Consider the following 17444-nt stretch of genomic DNA (forward strand, 5'->3'; position numbering starts at 1 on the left):
AGGAAGAAGAGGCCAAGCATCGAAGGCGGGGCACGACGGTTCCCTGCAGGTACATACCTAGCTAGGTGCGTCCGCCGCCCGACTGCCATTTAGATACGGTCGATCTGGTATGGTCGACGGCTGGCTGGCGGCTAATACTACTAGCGTGTTTCTGACGGCTGGCTGAAGTAGTGCATGCACTGTCAAAGAGAGACTAATGACTGATGGTCACACCGGTATTTAGCTTTAGGCCGACCAATCAATCGTTCAGCTGCCGACCGCTATACTATGTTAGTGTGTTATGACGTGCCTGCCGGCTGCTATATATAGTTATGGGCAAATGATGATATTTCATGTCATGTAAGACTATATGTGTTTTAGTGTTTATTCGATTACTTATTTCGTTTCAAAAAGAAATACAACAACTTATTTGTTTTCGTCTTTCTTCATCTTATCATTTATTTTACCATATCACCATAAAATAAGCTCAGCACGATTTCTTTTTAGAAAAAAGGCAAGAGCCCGACTTTATAAATAAAGCCATCAGGTAGAGTACATCACCATCAACCAGCAACCCAACATAGCAGCACACCAAGGAAGTTAAAGTAGCATTACAAGGCCAGCAGCCTCACATGGCACGCAGGCCAGCCTAAGCTAGAGACCAAAAGGGCAGTCAGGAAGCCGTCCTCAAAGAACGCCGAAGAAGGGCAGACGCCGTAGATTTCATCTTGGATAACATGGCGTCGAAAGCCTGGAGGTCCCCTTCTTTAGTCAATAATCTCCACTGCTGCAAAAAACCAATGGCTTTAAATAAGCAGTTGACAGGGTTAGCCGGAAAAATACGTTCAATCGAGAACTTATTCCTAGTAGTCCACAAAGACCAGCCAATCGCAGCCCAACCGACTAAGAAGACCCTTTTTGCATGGCCAGAAAGAAGATTGACACAATGCCTCAGATCCTCAAAGGAGGAAGGGGACCAATTTACATGCAGCCATAGTCTGATGCAACACCACATAAGTTTTGCTAAGGAGCAGTGAAAGAAAATATGTTCGGTGTTCTCCAGAGCCCCACATAACACACATCTATCAGACCCCGGCCCGTTTCTTTTCTTAATCTGGTCGGCCGCCGGAAGCTTACCGCGAACAGCTTGCCAGAGAAATATCTTGATCTTAGGAGGGATTCGAGCCGACCAGATATGCTTGAACTTGACCGGGCGCCCCCCAGGGATAAGTTTGGAGTAAGCCGATTTAACCGAAAAGCGCCCCGAAGAGGAAAGGGGCCACACCACGGCATCCTCTTCCTCCGAGAGTAAGGGGAAGCAAGCAGTAAGGCGCTGCCAATCTTCCAACTCTTCAGGAGAGAGAGCACGACGAAAATCTAGAACCCAACCCCTAGCCGAGAGCTCAGAGATAGAAATCTCAGCGTCATCGCAATAGGAAAACAGGACCGGAAAAGCAACAGCCAGCGTGGATTCCCCGACCCACCAATCAAGCCAAAACCGAATGGACTTACCGTTCCTAACTACAAATTTGACAAGGGACCGAAAGATCGGTCGGACTTTAACCAATTGACGCCAAAATTGCGACCCGCCCGTAGCCGGCGCGAACATAGGACTCGAGGAAGGGAAATACTTAGCTTTTAGGATAGAGAGCCAGGGTGGCAGTTCCTCAAGAGTCATAATCTTCCACCACCATTTGATCAGAAGGCAATTATTCATAACTCGCGTATTAAGAATGCCCAGGCCCCCTTTGGCCTTGGGGCGACATATAATGTTCCATCTGACCATCCTGTACTTGCGTTTATTGTCCGCAGCATTCCAATAGAAAGCACCCCCATGCTTGTCAAAACCAGTATGAACCCCATTAGAAAGAAGATAGAATCCCATCAAGAACATAGGGAGCAAAGAAAGACAAGAGTTAGTAAGGGCGACCTTGCCCGCTTGCGTGTTGTAACGCCCTCGCCAAGGTAGAACTTTGTTGCCAACTTTGGTAACCACCGGGGCGAAATCTTTAGCCAAAAGTTTAAACGGGGAAATGGGAAGGCCTAGATACTTGAGAGGGAAGAATCCAAGAGAACAATTCAGAAGATGGGCCACCCGCTGCGCCTCCATGTCCGGGACCCCAGTCACAACGACCTCACTCTTAGAAAAATTGATTTTAAGCCCTGAGAGCGCTTCAAAGCAGAGCAGAAGGAATTTCAGATTGGTGAGACTATTCTCATTGAGCTCCATCAGAATTATAGTATCATCCGCATATTATAGATGAGAGATGCCATTAGGGATAAGATGAGAGCTCACCGGAGTGATATGACCAGCCAAGGCAGCTCGAGAAAGAATGCGAGATAGAGCATCAGCCACAAAGTTGAAAAGTAAAGGAGACGCTGGATCCCCTTGTCGGAGGCCCCTACTGTTAGCAAAAAACTGGCTAATTTGGCCATTGACAGCCACAGCCGTGTGCCCCCCAGAAACCAATTGCATCAAGCGATGCATAACAGGCCCCTCAAAGCCCTTAGCCAAAAGAACTTGCCGAAGAAAGGTCCAGCTCACCGAATCGTATGCCTTTTCAAAGTCAAGTTTAAGGACCACAGCCTTGGTCCCTCGCACCCGCAGGTCATGAACAATCTCATGTAAACAAAGCACCCCGTCCAAGATAAACCTCCCTTTGATGAAAGCAGACTAGAAAGGGCTAATGGTCCGATGAGCAATGGGAGACAACCTAGTGGCCATGCCCTTAGCAGGCATCTTGGCAAAGTTGTTGATTAAAGCAATCGGCCTAAACTGAGAGATCATATCAGCGCCCTTGACCTTAGGGATGAGGGAGAGAACCGCGTAGTTGAGTCTAGAGATGTCAACCGATCCCAGCCAGTACCCTTGGATGACAGCAGAGATGAGGCCTTTTAGTTGGGGCCAGAACTGTCGAAAGAAAGGAATGGAGAAGCCATCAGGGCCTGACGCCGCATTAGAATTAGCCGTCCGAATAGTATCAAAAATTTCCTCCTCAGAAGGGGGGATCAACAGAAGCTCATTTTCAGAGTGCGAAATCCTATCAAGGGGGGCCCAAAAGCCCGGGGCCAGTGAGAATCTGAGGTCTGGTTTAGCCGAAAGCAGGTTAGAGAAGAACCACACTACATGTCGAAGAATGATGGATGGTTCCGAAACCCTAACACCATCAATAATGAGGCTGTCAATCAGACATCTACGCCGTCTGCCATTCGCAATGGCGAAAAAGTAAGCCGTGGGAGTATCACCCTTAAGAGTCCAATTAATCGTACCCCTTTGCTTCCAATACACTTCCTCTTGGCGATGAATAGCCAGAAGCTCCTTCTCAAGGCCATATCGAACTTGCCACTCCGCTGCCGAGAGCCCGCCGTTGTCCGCACGAAAGTCAAGGGCACTAATTTGAGCATTCAGCCTAGATTTATCGCGCCTCGCCTCAGCAAGGTGATTCTTGGCCCAACCCCTAAGAAACTTGCGCAGGGAGTATGAAACATAATGCCAGTCATCCATAGGGCCAAAGGAGCGGTGGGGGAAGGTAAGAAAGCACAGGATCTTCTGAGCCAGCATATTAGGGAACCCCTCCACTAATAGCCAGGACGCATCAAATTGAAATCTTTGGCAACCACTGGGGCAGAGACCGTCATCAAGGATAAGAGGAGCGTGATCGGAACCAACGATGGGGAGGGCCCGAAGTGAACAGCGAGGAAAAAGGCCATCCCAAGCAGGGCAGATAAAAACTCTATCAAGAACCGACCGAATAGGACATGTCTGACGGTTGGTCCAAGTGAACCGGGCCCCAACCCTCGGAATTTTGCGGATAGCCGTATCCCTAATGAAAGCATTAAATGCCTCGGCCAGCACCCAGGAGAAATTGGCAGAACTCTTATCAGAAGGATATCGAACCAGGTTAAAATCACCCCCAATCAAGAGTGGCAGTTGGCAAGAGTCAATTTTAGTAGAAATCTCATCCAAGAAAATTTGTGACAAGGAATGATCAGTCGGACCATAAACCACCATAAGTTCGAGGAGGGTGTTATTGGACCGCAGGGAAACTACCATACTAGCCCAGTATATACCATGGTCAAAAGCCACAAAATCAAAGGTATCATTGTTGGTGCCCAGAAGAAAGCCACCAGACTGGCCAACGGAGGCCACAGAGATCCACCTAAATCTATCAATCCCAGCAATAGCCGAAAGTTCAGAAGGAGAGAAGGAAGGTTTTAGAGTCTCAACAAGCCCGATAAAATCAATTCTTTCAACGCGCACTAAATCCTTCAATTAGTCTCTGCGCCCCCTAGCGCAGAACCCTCTAATGTTCCAAAATAGTGCCTTCATCTCAAGGAAAGATTTTTAATTCTCAAGCTCGACCTGCACGGAGCCTTACAGGATTTAGCACGTTTCCCAGCCCCGCGTTTCTGCACCGGAGGCATCTGCCCCCTAGCAGCCTCGTCCAGTGCCCCTCCGGCCACAACCAGAGGGGCAGCCACCCCGGCACCGGCCTCCTTGGCCTTGGCTATATCAGCCTGAGCACGTTCATTAGCACGGATCAACTGCAACAGAGAGGAGGGAGATCCCACACTAGCGTCTAAACATATCCCCACATCGGCTAATATCGGAAAAAGATGCTCATCGGAATGAGAGGGTAAAACTAGCCTAACCGGAGACTGAGCCAAAGAGGGGGAAGGAGATGGGGATGAACCCGAACCTGAGGGAGGGAGATCACGCGCCGCCGCACGCCGAGCCGCCCGATCCACCACGCGCTCACCACTGTTGGATACGCGACCACTCTTGCGAGCGGTCAAGGGAGGGGAGCGCACAGGGACCGGGGAGGCGACCAGGAGAAGCCGCCACCGAAGATGGGCCCGAGGCCGCCCCCAGGTCCGCCTCCAGACGGCGGCAGAGCCCAGCCGCCGACTGCCTGGAGTCCCCCGAGGCCCAGCTCTTCGCGGAGAACTTCTTCATCGAGGACTTCTTCCTTTTCTTGGCCGCCGAAGGGCCCACCGGAGGTAGATCTTCAATGCCAGACAGCGAGGGGGAGGTGGGGCGCACGGGCATGTTGGAGCACGCCCCCGACAAGGGGGTGCCCTTCGAAGCAGCCGCCGCCGCAAGTCCAGCCCCCACATCAGGCACCGAGCCCTGAACCCCACCACCCGCCAAAGCCGGAGCACAGTCCTTCATCAGCTCCTGCTCAGCAGGAGAGAGCCCATCCCACGCAGACTGGGTGAAGCGGGGGTCCGTACCATTCAGCGAGTCCTCAGGACCCCCCCCCCGCCCTCCCTGTTCTTGTCATCATCACCCGAGGCCGGGGGGAGGAGGGGGAGGAGGAGCGGCCGGGCCAGGAGCACCTTCCACCCGAACACGAAGACGATAACCACTAGCCGCCGGGAAAACATCAACGGAACCACGGATGCAGATCGGATCCACGCACCACACCCGAAGGCGAGCAGGGACAAGAACAGACAGAGAAGCTTGATCAACCTCAATAGGTTTCCCAATTAGCACCCCAAAAGCCATCAAAAAGGACGAGGTGCGCAAGCTGGGAGGCACATCATCCACAAGCACCCATACATCAGATAATGGATAGATGTTCTTAGAACCGTTGGAAGCAGCTTTGACCGAAACCACAAGTTGATTCACAGGAAGAGTGAAGCTGGTACAGGAAGACATCATACGAAGACTCTCTTTAGAGGGGAAAGTGGCTGCAAACTCGAAATCAGAAAGTTGGCGGATCTGCCAGTCCCAACCTCCTTCATCCCACATACGAAGTTCATCCAAGAGGGCTTGCGGGGAAATGCGCTTGTCTTGAACAGTGATGACACCCACACTAGACAGGGAGGGAATGGGGGCAGCTGCGGGGACTTCCTTGTCCATGGCAAAAAAAGAGCAACTAGGGAGGCCGATCCCGTAGTGAACGAAAGAGGGGGGCTTGATCCTACTTTGACAGTCCACCGTTAGGTGTCCATCCTCCCTACAAATGAGGCAGAATGGAGGATTCTCGCAGCGAGACTGGAAGTGGCCAGGGCGGTGACACGCGAAGCAGGTGGGGATGGGATTGGAAACCTGGGAGTGAGAAGGGTTACGATTCGCACCACGAGAAGGCGGCGGGGGGAGGATGCCATCACCAGGGGGGCCACCACCAGCACCACGCCCCGCCGCAGAGCCAACCGGACGCCGGGCAGGGGCCCCGGAGCCGCCACGAGGGACGAAGCGGGACGGCCCGCCGCCGCCCACCGCCGGCGCCCGTGGCGGCCCACCCATGGGAACAAGCGAGGAAGAGACGAGGAGGGGCCCGAAGATCCTGCCCGGCTCCCCCGCGCCGCCTGTTCCCAAGGGTCAGCCATAGGCACCGGAGCAGCGGGCGCCAGGGGCGGAGGAGCCACCGGCCCAGATCTAGACGCACGCGGCGACGCGGCGCCCGCCTCCGACCGCGAGGCCTGGAGCTTGGCTCGGAGCGACGCCTCATACTTCAGATCCACGGCGGCGTCACCGGAACCGTCCCGCCCCCGCTTGAGGCCGGAGACCGCCTCACTGGAGGACCCACGGGAGCGGTCCATCGCCGCCACCGACGCGAAAGGGAGAAGGAGGGGAGGGGGAGGCTTGGATCTGACAAAGCAGCGAATAGGGAAGCGGCGCCGTCGCAAGTCAGCAGCGGAAGCAGGAAACCCTAGAAAAGGGGGAACCGAACCCCTCCGGACCCATAAATAGCTGGAGCCAGCCAGGCCGGGCTCATTCGAGAGGGCCGGGGGGGAGAAGGACGCAGATGGGCCGGCCTAGGCCCAGCAGACTCAGACATGAGGGGGGGAAGTCAACCGCGGAGGCCAATGAAGGGACCGGCACCGGCCCACACAGCCCATCACCGACCACAGGGGCCCGGCCCACGACCCGGGGCACCAGCGCAAGTCCCGATCCCAGATCTAGGGTTTGCGCCGGCGCCGCCGACGTCGGGGACGGGAGGCACCTGGACGGCGACGAGCCGGAAGACACCGCCACCGGAGGGGAGGAGACAGGCGACGCTAGGGCACCCACCCCCGGGCCCACCAAAGAAGGGTCCGCCGACCAGGGAGCATGGCGCCGGCGCCCACGACCAACACGGCGCCAGCCATCCGGGCCCGCGTCAAGCACACGAAGCCGGCCCCGACCCCCCGGGGCAAACTTACGCCGGCGACCCGCCACCAACAGCGACGGCGACCCAACCACCGAAGCCGAGCGAGGAGGAGGGGGAATCTCAGAGTCAGAATCGGAGCCAGAATCGTCGGAACCAAGGGCCCAGAACCTGTTAGCCCGGGGCGCCTCCAGGGCCACCGGACTGGAAGGGGGGGACACAGGTGGAAGGGGTTTGGGCCCCGCTGCCGGCGGGGAGCCCGGAGAGGAGCACGGGAGGGGGGGGCGGGGAGCAGGGGAACGAACCTGACTTGGACGCCGGAGACGGGGGGAGCCGCAAGCCGACGACGCCCCACGGGGGGGAAGCGCGAGAGGAGGGGGACGCCGCCAACTCCCTCAGCACGATTTCACAACCACAAATTGATTCTAACTTGACACTACTTCAAATAAAGATGGTTATATGCATCACAATTATGGTTCTAAGGGCATCTCCAACGCCGACCTCCGTCCAACGGTGCCCGCATTCATCTGCGACCAGTCTGGGTAACCATTTCCCGTAAATCGAAAGCAAGCCAGGGTGCTTTGCGAGAGTCCGGACATCAGCCACGTCGGACTTTGACACCCTTTGCCCACCCAAAACTGAGGTGGATCCCGCGCATTTTGAGTTGATGGCACTGTTTTCGTGGCGAACCCCCCTTCTCAACCATCTCCTACCATCCCGGCGCTCTCCACCTCAATTCCCGTCATTTTTCGTCATCGCCGCCGTATGGACCCCTGTGAAAAGCTGTCAGAGATGACAATGGTGAAGGATCCAGCAAAGGAGGCTGCCCGAAATATCAACTCCGTGACACGACAAGCTAGCCGCCTCAAACAGAAGGCAAAGGAAGCGGCGCCACTCAAAAAGAAGGGCGGCTGGGGCGGTGGGTGTGGCGATGGACGTTAAGGGTGTGGGCATGGTGCAGGGGGCAGACGGGGCTTGGGCCGTGGGCTGCTGCCGTCCCCGTCCATGCAGACATCATCCTGTCCGGAATAATAGAAGGGTTCCTACTTCTACGATGCCCAGCAGGCAGTTCCAGGCATCTGCCACTGGGCACGTGCCTTATCATGTCAACATCAACGCTATGTCGTTCCTTTTTCTCCAAGTCTGCATCATCGCAACTTGTCCGATTGCAGATGCCACCAGGTGCAGAGTAGCTTGGTGTCCGCTCTCTGTTCGCCAGTACATGTTGGAGATATGCCCTATAGGAAATCTTGTATGATGACATTTCCTATATGTTTATGAATAAAGATAGTCCTTGGACATTATAAATGATGTGTATCACCAAATACGTGACTTTGTGGGATTATGCATTATATGATGACTGTCCTAAAATGACCCTAATTGAAAGGGCGTGTGGACACGCAGCCGACTGGACTAGCATATGACACGGTGGATGGCTCGGTCTTACTGGCCATGAAGCATTGGATGCTAGCCGGAAAATACGGATTCTGGAAGATCTGGTCGGATTCGACATAATCCGAGTCCAGATAAGGTCCGACTCAGACAGACCCAACTACGAGACACAGCGATAGGAGTCTCTAGTACAACATACGTTCTATGTCTGAAGACCTGAGCTGGCGCATGTACTCGGGATGGTGACCGACCTGCTTTGGGCCAACCAAACGCTACTCTGCAACTGGATAGCTATAAACGTAGGTTTTAGTTTTGTCCAGACCAATGCTGCGAGACATGGTCGAGCAAGATGAGATTTGCCCCTCCGATCAAAAGGGATATAATCTGGACCCCTCATGTGATCCGACCAAGATAAGCATACCCATGCGACAAGTATTATGAGATAATCCGGTTTATGGTCGGCAGCACTAGAACGAGAAATATGTCGAGTTAGCACAAGGATGACAAACTTGACTTGAGCCCCGACAACATATATCGTGTGGCAAAGCGAACAGAAATGTGACATGTTGTACAGGTTCGCCAACTGGCTTCATTGTCTACTTTGTGGTCAGCACGTCTTGCTAGAGGATGCTACTAACCGAGCAGGTCGGAGGTGGTCCGACCTACGACCAAGCCGACTTGAACCTAAGGGGTCGCGCACTTGAGGGAAGGAATGTGAGGCCGGAACCGACTCCACGAGTTAGATGTGATCCAACTCAAACTCAGATCCAGGCCGAACAGACTTTGGGTTTTAGGATCTGTGCGAGGCCCAAGTGTTGAGCCCGCGATGGATGCCTATATATAGCGGAGGTGCGGCTCATTCAGTTGATCGCTTCAACGCCGTCACTAGGGCTTTGCATGTGTTGCAACTAACCACCTCCACTCACCGCCAACTGTGTGATCGGATCTAATAGTCCACCGCACGGTGTTCTTCCTGCACGCGCGGATACCGTTAGAGGCGGTGCACTTGCGCCGCTCCGGCGAACCTGTACGTGGGATCTGATGACCGGCTATTAGAGGAAGATCGCACGAGGAGGAGACGAATCATGAGGATGCGTTGCCCCAAGTCTACTTTCATTGCATGGCACTACGCGTCTAGTGGTAATGATATGTGATCCATCTCCAATAGCAATGTACCTAGATGTGCTGTGAGTAGGAAATTTTTAATTTGCAGTCAACGCACTCTACAGTAGAACCCAACAATATATCTGAACTGGGCGAGCCGGCGTACGACGACACGGGTTGAGAGATGATCCATGATAGAGAGATGATCCAGTTACACCCAGTCGGGCACGCATCCGAGCACCTACACCCAACCGAGCACCTACACCGGCCACTCGGATTCGTATACAACCATCAGGAGCATGACGGTGACGACGACCTTGATCTGGACGAATTTGCGTCATATCCAAAGATGAAGGGTAGAGGAGAAAATTCCAACATTCAGGAGGAAGAGTTGTTGCGCGATGCGTGGTTGGCCACCAGCATTAATCGGTCCATGGCACGGAGCAAAAGGGCACAACATTTGGGGCCACACTCATATTTGATTCCATAAGCACAAGCATTTCGAGCCCTATCACCATGAACTCATCCGCAACCGTGGGACAAAGTCACTTAACCATTGATGATACACCATCCAAGAGGCCATGTGCAAGTATTACAGCCATTTGAAACAACTAATAGGTCGATGGTCAAGTGGTGCGCAAATCACCGAGCAAGTAAGTTGTTATATTGGTCATTTGGCTAGATATGCTCTATGTGTTGGTCATTTGACCAGATATGCTACTTGTTTACAATGTGTTTCTTTGTAGCCTTTTTGTACGTGCAACTAATTCTTAAAGATGGAGAAGAGGAGCTTCATCCTCATGCATTGCTGGTTGAAATTGAGGGGGCAACCTAAGTGAAATTTATTCATTATGAACTCCGTCCAGACTGTCAGTATCGGCACCGAGTAAGAGGCGGACGATCTAACTAACCCAACAAAAGAGCTGCCCAACAAGATTAAAAGAGGATCCCGGGGAAAGAAATACGAAGGGGAAGAAGAAAAAGCGAGAAGGGGCGGCGACCAAGCTCGCGGAGAATAGTGCCCACCAACTAAGCTCTGTAGTTAATTTCAGTACATGCATGCTTGTACGTAGTATCCAAATCCGTGTCGGTGTTAGGCACCCTGTTTCGGAGCATGGGAGCCGTACGTGTCAGCTAATTTTGTCGTGGACACACGTGTACATACGAGTTGCGAAACTAATTAAGAGACTGAGAGTGAGACCTCGCCCGTGTCAGATCGCACAACGTACGTGCCAAGCTAGCAAGGGACCCTCGATCGCTCGTCTAACATTTCGGCTAGTCGAATCTTGACGACGCGTGCTCCTACACTGCTACATTGCCATGCTACCTAACAACTGATCGACACGGCGTGCCGGTGCATTAACTGACGATGGTGTACAAAGCAATGTGAACTAGAGAGGCCGGATGGCGGACCGACGGAGATCCATCGTACATTCTGCCATACCGATCGATATCGACACGACGATCGACGGCATCAGCGCATGCATGCATCTGCATGTGCATTGCACGGTTGCACTAGAGAAACTATATGATGTACTCCCTCCGTTCTGAAATATAGGTCGAAACAAAATGAGTGAAACTATCTACAGTATGTTTATATACATTTGTATGTTTTTAAGCGTATCCGATTTCTATTATAGAAATCAGCAACGAGAACAAGTAGCAGGTTTAGGTCCCGGTTTACACCACTGACTACATCGAACACACACCCCATATCAACCTGTCAAAAGTTATTACAACGTTGGTTTTCAGATCAGACCCCTCAAAAGGAAACAAGAACACAAAGAGTCTTACAACAACTAAGTAGAGCAGCGCCTTCAGTCACTCATCAGCCTCCACCATCATATGTTAGAGAGGCCATTGATAAGGGTTGGGGGCAACTCTCTTTTAGAAGATCTCTATTTGGAGACTCTGAACAACTTTGGATAAGTTTGAAGGAGACATGTGAGGAGGTCTTGATGTACGGGGGTAAAGAAAAATCCATGTGGATGCTCACTGCTGATAGGAAATTTACTGTTAGATCTTTATACCTGCATCTTATAAAAACTAATTTTGGATTCCCACAAAAGTTCCTCTGGAGAACGAGTGTCTCAGCAAAAATCAAAATTTTCTTGTGGTTACTTAGTAGGAAAAGTATTTTGACAAAAGATAACTTGTTGAAAAGGGGATGAAAAGGGAGGAAACACTGTGTTTTTTGTGGGAAAGAAGAGACCATTGATCATCTTTTCTTTTCCCGCTCGGTTGCTAGACTAGTCTGGAGCTTAATTGGATGTGCTTTTGATTTAAAACAGATCCACAGTAATTTGAACGAATGTTTTGGTAACTGGCTTAGCTGATTCTCGAAAAACGACAAGAAATTAGTGATGATTGGTACCTCAGCCCTACTTTGGGCGATCTAGATATGTAGAAATAATATTACATTTGAACGGAAAAAGAATAAATGATCCTATGGGGATTGTGAAACTGATGTGCAATTGGATTTCTGGTTGGGCTATGTTGCAGAAAAAAGACCTAGAGGAAAAGTTACTGGTGTTGGGAGCAAGACTCGTCGAGCAGGTGGCGGGTGAAATCTCCATGCTTCACAGGGATGGCGCTTTGGAGTTCTGCGAGTGAAGATGTAAATGACATGATCATTATTAACAAAATACAAAGAGGGGTATGCTTTCTTAAGAGGTTTATCCCCCACCCACCAGTCTTCCCTGAATCTAGTATTTCTCCCTCCCATCTCCCACTTTCTTCTTTACATGAGGGTAAAAGAACTCTTTTACTTTGATGAGGCTTGACCAAAACTGGGAATCCCCACTTTTGTGTTCAATATCAGAGATGCATTTTTTTCACATACTTTTCTTTAATATTGTGTTCAATATCAGCGCTTCCTTCTGCTGCAGCCACAGGAACGGCGCCGTGGCCTCCAACTCTGCCCCCTCCCGCTTCAGCGGCGCCGAGGTCTGGGCGTGGACGGGTGTCAGGGAGACGGGTGTCCCACCAGAGGCCGACACCACCGTGGCCTCCGTGCACACCTGCTCGTGCCACGGGCAGCTCCATGTTGTTCCTTTCACTCGAGGTCACCGAATCGCACGGGCAGGGAGTCCAAGATAACAATGACGAGAAGGATGACCAGGATGACAGCACTGAAGATGCGGAGCTTCGTCTCATGGCCGGGCACGAGCACGACACGGAGTATCGTCCTCTCCGCAACATGGGTAATCAAGGTGGACAAATTGTTATGCCAAACATTTTGTTATGCCAAACATTTTTATTGAAATATCTAAAACTTATATTTAGGAATGGAGGGAGTACCTGCATCGGCATATCCATGTGCATGCATGGAGGCACGCCCATGCTGATCAAGTTTAATTAACTAGGGTCTCAGCATAGGTCAGCGACGAGAGAGAACTAACGTAGAAACGAAGCGAGCTGAAGTCTGGACACGTCGGTTCGATGCATGCACGTAGCTTAGGTGTGCCATATCGTTGGTCAAACATCACTGGCAAGATGCCCATGCTTTTGTGACCACACTAGCTTGAAACAATTGCTGATCGATCGCCTGTAGCAGCCACGCCGTCACACATTGCCGCAAGTTGAATTAAGGTTCGTTGACCAAGGGAAAGAAAAACCTCGGTCTAAGCAGCCTCCGGACTAAGTACAGGGTAGAAGATGTAGTTTGGGCGTGCGTCTCTCCGTAGCGTATCATAAGTCCGGCTGGCCGCCGACGCATGAATTGACTGAAGTCTGAAGTACTCCCTCCGTTCCGAATTACTTGTCTCAAGTATGGGTGTATGTAGATGTATTTTAGTTCTAGATACATCCATTTCAACGACGAGTAATTTGAAACGGAGGGAGTAGTATGACAAAGGCACATCGACGGCTGAAACATGCTGAGATAGAGATGCGGTCAATCTGGTCTGGGTCTGGGTCTGGTCGCCTGCTGGCTGGCGGCTAAACCCGGCCTTCTTCTGTCTTCTTCGACTAGTATGCATGAACCAACGTCAGGCGACCGACGCAACGACGACTAATTGGATGGAAGAGTCAGTAATGCAATTGTGAAAGAGATATAGACTCGTGAGCCGTGACTAACACCACCGGGGTATCTGGGTTAACCAATCGACTCATCAGCTGCCGGCTGCTATACCATGCCAGTGTCCTGTGATGTGCGTGGACGCCATGTAGGATTTCAGTTATACTAGTAAACATGCCCTTGCGTTGCAACGGGTACACATCCATTAATTGCATAACATAGGAAGTATATTCTAATCTATATCTATATATACTATTAAAGAACGAAAGATTTCATAGTTCTCCATAAGTCATTCCTTTATACCCGTAGATTTTGTATTAATGCTAAAGATAGACGGTTGAGATTTTAAAATAGATCTACATAACGTTACTTCAAATATAAAGCACATACACAACCTAGCCGAAACGACTCCTTGGCGATCGATCTATGAAGATTCCTTTTTTTTAACAGTTTATGGTAGTCCGACCTGCACACAAGCGCACACACACAATTCAAGTACGCAGCAAGGAGAGGTTAAGAGAAAGGGCACAAAATGCACCAAGGTAAGAACAACCAGAGGCGATTGCATCCGGCTTGAGCACCTGGAGACAAAAGAGCACGGGCGAATGCTCCAAGGGGGCAGCCAGGAGCAAGCAACACATAAACGTAAAGGCTGAAGAGTAGGCCGTCGGGCTCATTAGAGGCGCACGTGTACCCGGCGGACCACTCAGCTGACGATAGAGGCGTGGCTAATCCTTGTGAACGGTGAGATTATGCATGCAAGCACAACACGATGATGATGGATGGAGCTGTCACACAAGACCCCGGAAATCGTAAAGATGCAGCAAACCATCGGCACCATCGTCGTAGGGTCATTGTGTCCACGTCAAGCTCTCCAACATAGACGTCCAGAGTGCGCCAATGACGCTGCCCACTACCTGCTACGTCCACATGCCATCACTTCGGACGACGATGCCCGGCCCATGCACGGTTACGCTGGAGTTGCTTCACCAACTTGCACCTCGAGCGAAACACTTCACCACGCGGAAGCCGCCGAAGACAAGGATGAGGAGCTCGGCACCATGACGCCGCGTCGCTGCTTGCCGTTTGCTTCATCATGCCGGATGCCGATGAAGATGGAGACACGGAGCTTGGAGTCAAGATGCACGCTCTCCACTTTATCAAGCCGGCATCTTCATCGGCAGCAGACAAACATCCAAAAGAAAAAAAACAATAGCTGAGAAGCACAACACACGCACTATGAGTTTCCTAATTGACCTATTGCCTCAAATTGACTACTTTTAGGATCAGTGGCGGAGCTTGAGCCAAAATTATGGGGGGGGGCATGGGCTAGAGGGGGGGAAAACTTAACTATATTAGCTGATTTTTGATGGAAAATATGCCTAACACAAAGGAGTATCTACATGTTTTCTTGTGAGCTTGGGGGGGCCATGGCCCAGGTTGGTCCCCATGTAGCTCCGCCACTGTTTAGGATCACCTCACTTGATTTCTGTGTAGCACATAGACGCTCATTCATTTTCACGCGGACTAAGCAAGACTTGAATAATATGAACCTTAGGTGACAAAATTGACAAAAAAAAACCGCAAGAAAGAAAAAGGAGAAATGATCACACATGTGAAATATTTCTGTCAATACAAATACTTGATACGCGGTGGTATGAACACTTACCAGGATGGTAGACAGCCAGGAAATTGAAAGAAAGCCTACAACAAATATATATATATTTCATTAGTATTTAGTTCATATTTTTATTTCTAAAAATATTGACACCAATTAGGTTAAAATTGAGGTTTGAACTACAAATATGAGAAGTTTAATTTAAAGATTTATATATTTAAAGTTCTCATAATATACGACTAATTTGTTCGATCTGTTTTTACAAAATAAAATCCCTCAAAATCAAATAACAAAATGATTGTTGAAAACATTTCATTCATGTGTTCTACATATCTTGATAAGGCTAAATTTTTCATGAATTGTGGATGTAAATATTTCTCAATAAATCTTAGTACGGGCCAATTTTTGTCTACCATTGTAACACACAGGCTCGAAAGTTTCCATAATTTTTTTACTCCGGATCATAACCCATGTTCCAAGTTTCATGTTATGATCCTCACATCATGCATCTTTTTATTTTGTCATGAGCGACCATTGTCACTTGACATAGTTCCTCGACCTCATCAACCATGCTCCATAGGAACTGGTATATTTCCCCATTGCAACGCACGGGCATTTGTGCTAGTATTATAAATAGATACTCCCTCTGTTCCTAAATATTTGTCTTTTTAGAGATTTCAATAAGTGACCACATACGGAGCAAAATGAGTGAATCTACACTCTAAAATATGTCTATATACATTCGTATATAGTAGTCCATTTGAAATCTCTAAAGAGACAAATATTTAGGAACGGAGGGAGTACAATATAACTAAAGCTTAATTTCTCAACTTAACTTGCATGCTGTGGAGCCCACTATCTAAATTACTAATAGTTAATAGTAGCAATGTTAGTTACAAAGGCACACAGTGTTTCGTACACTGATTGATAGCTTATAGAATATGTATATTATGTGTTAATCCTCCTTGAAAATTAATTCCAAAATTCTACTGGCAATGTAGATTTTCTAGCATATAGTTTTTTAAACTGTTTTCTAGCATATAGTTATTAAAAGATAAGATAAGAGTCAGTACTATAATTAAAATTTCATTTAACGACATTTGTACCAAAATTTATGAAGCTTATAACCCTATCCAACTGCTACAATTTTAGTTGAATGAAATCTGGGGCTAAGAATTATTTTAGGTGATCCCCTATTCATTTTTTGTCATTGTGAGTTTATTTAATTTTCTAAAACAGTCTGGTTTTCTTACATGATCTTCCTTGGTCATTGTACACAAAATATGACTATGTTGGTGGCAAAAAGAAGAAAACACTTAAGTGCGTATTTTTTTCATGTAGAGTATACATGTTTTGAATGTTTGCACCTAATTTTATTTTTGAAAAAAGAGAACATATTCAAATGTTAGTTAATTTTCTCATCCAGAGCATGTCCGGTCCGGTCCGCGTGCATGATTGTGACATTTAATGGCAAGGCGAGTTTCATTCCTTCCAGCCAATAATGCATGCATCTCCCTCTCTATCCTCCACCGTGCATTTTCTTCTTTATCGGGTCTTTTTCTTGTTGTTTTTTCGTACTACTCGTGGATGTATTTAAATCGGTAAGATTCCATCAAAAGCAGCGAGGTGGGATTAACCGGTATCATCAGATATATAGAAGCGATATAGGCTATTTAATTAGAGAAGGAACCCAATATCTTCACAGACCAATAATCTAGCTCAGCTGGTTTTGTCCCTTGGATGGTAGGGTGATGGTCCTGCGTTTGAAACACCACCAGCGTCGTCTAATTTTGTTTTTCTGTGAGGCGTAACATCAGTATAACCAATATAAAATGTGTTCTTCCCTTACTTTCACCAACAAATAGGTTAGCTATGTGGGTTGGTACGAGCGTGTGGGCTCAAACCTAGTCGGCTGGGTTCGAGCCCGCATGGTGCTATTTTATAAAAAGAAATTATCTGTGGCAAAACGGAACTTAAAATGCAAAAGCGACAGATGAAAAAAAAAAGATGATGTACAAAAAACGCTGATAGCCTGTTGATCAGATGGCTGAGAATGGCCCCGCTTTCCGCGTTGACTCGTGTCTCTATGAGGGCGATGCTTCTGGATTTGGGAGGGCTGCAGGGGCGGCGGCGTTCGGCGACCGGGGCATATCCAGCGCGGTGGCGACATCGACAGGTTCGGCGATGGCCGATGTCGACTCCAGCAGGTATGGATCGGGAAACCCTCCCCCCCCCC

This window comes from Triticum dicoccoides, chromosome 5B (assembly GCF_002162155.2).
Source record: "Triticum dicoccoides isolate Atlit2015 ecotype Zavitan chromosome 5B, WEW_v2.0, whole genome shotgun sequence".
NCBI lineage: Eukaryota > Viridiplantae > Streptophyta > Magnoliopsida > Poales > Poaceae > Triticum > Triticum dicoccoides.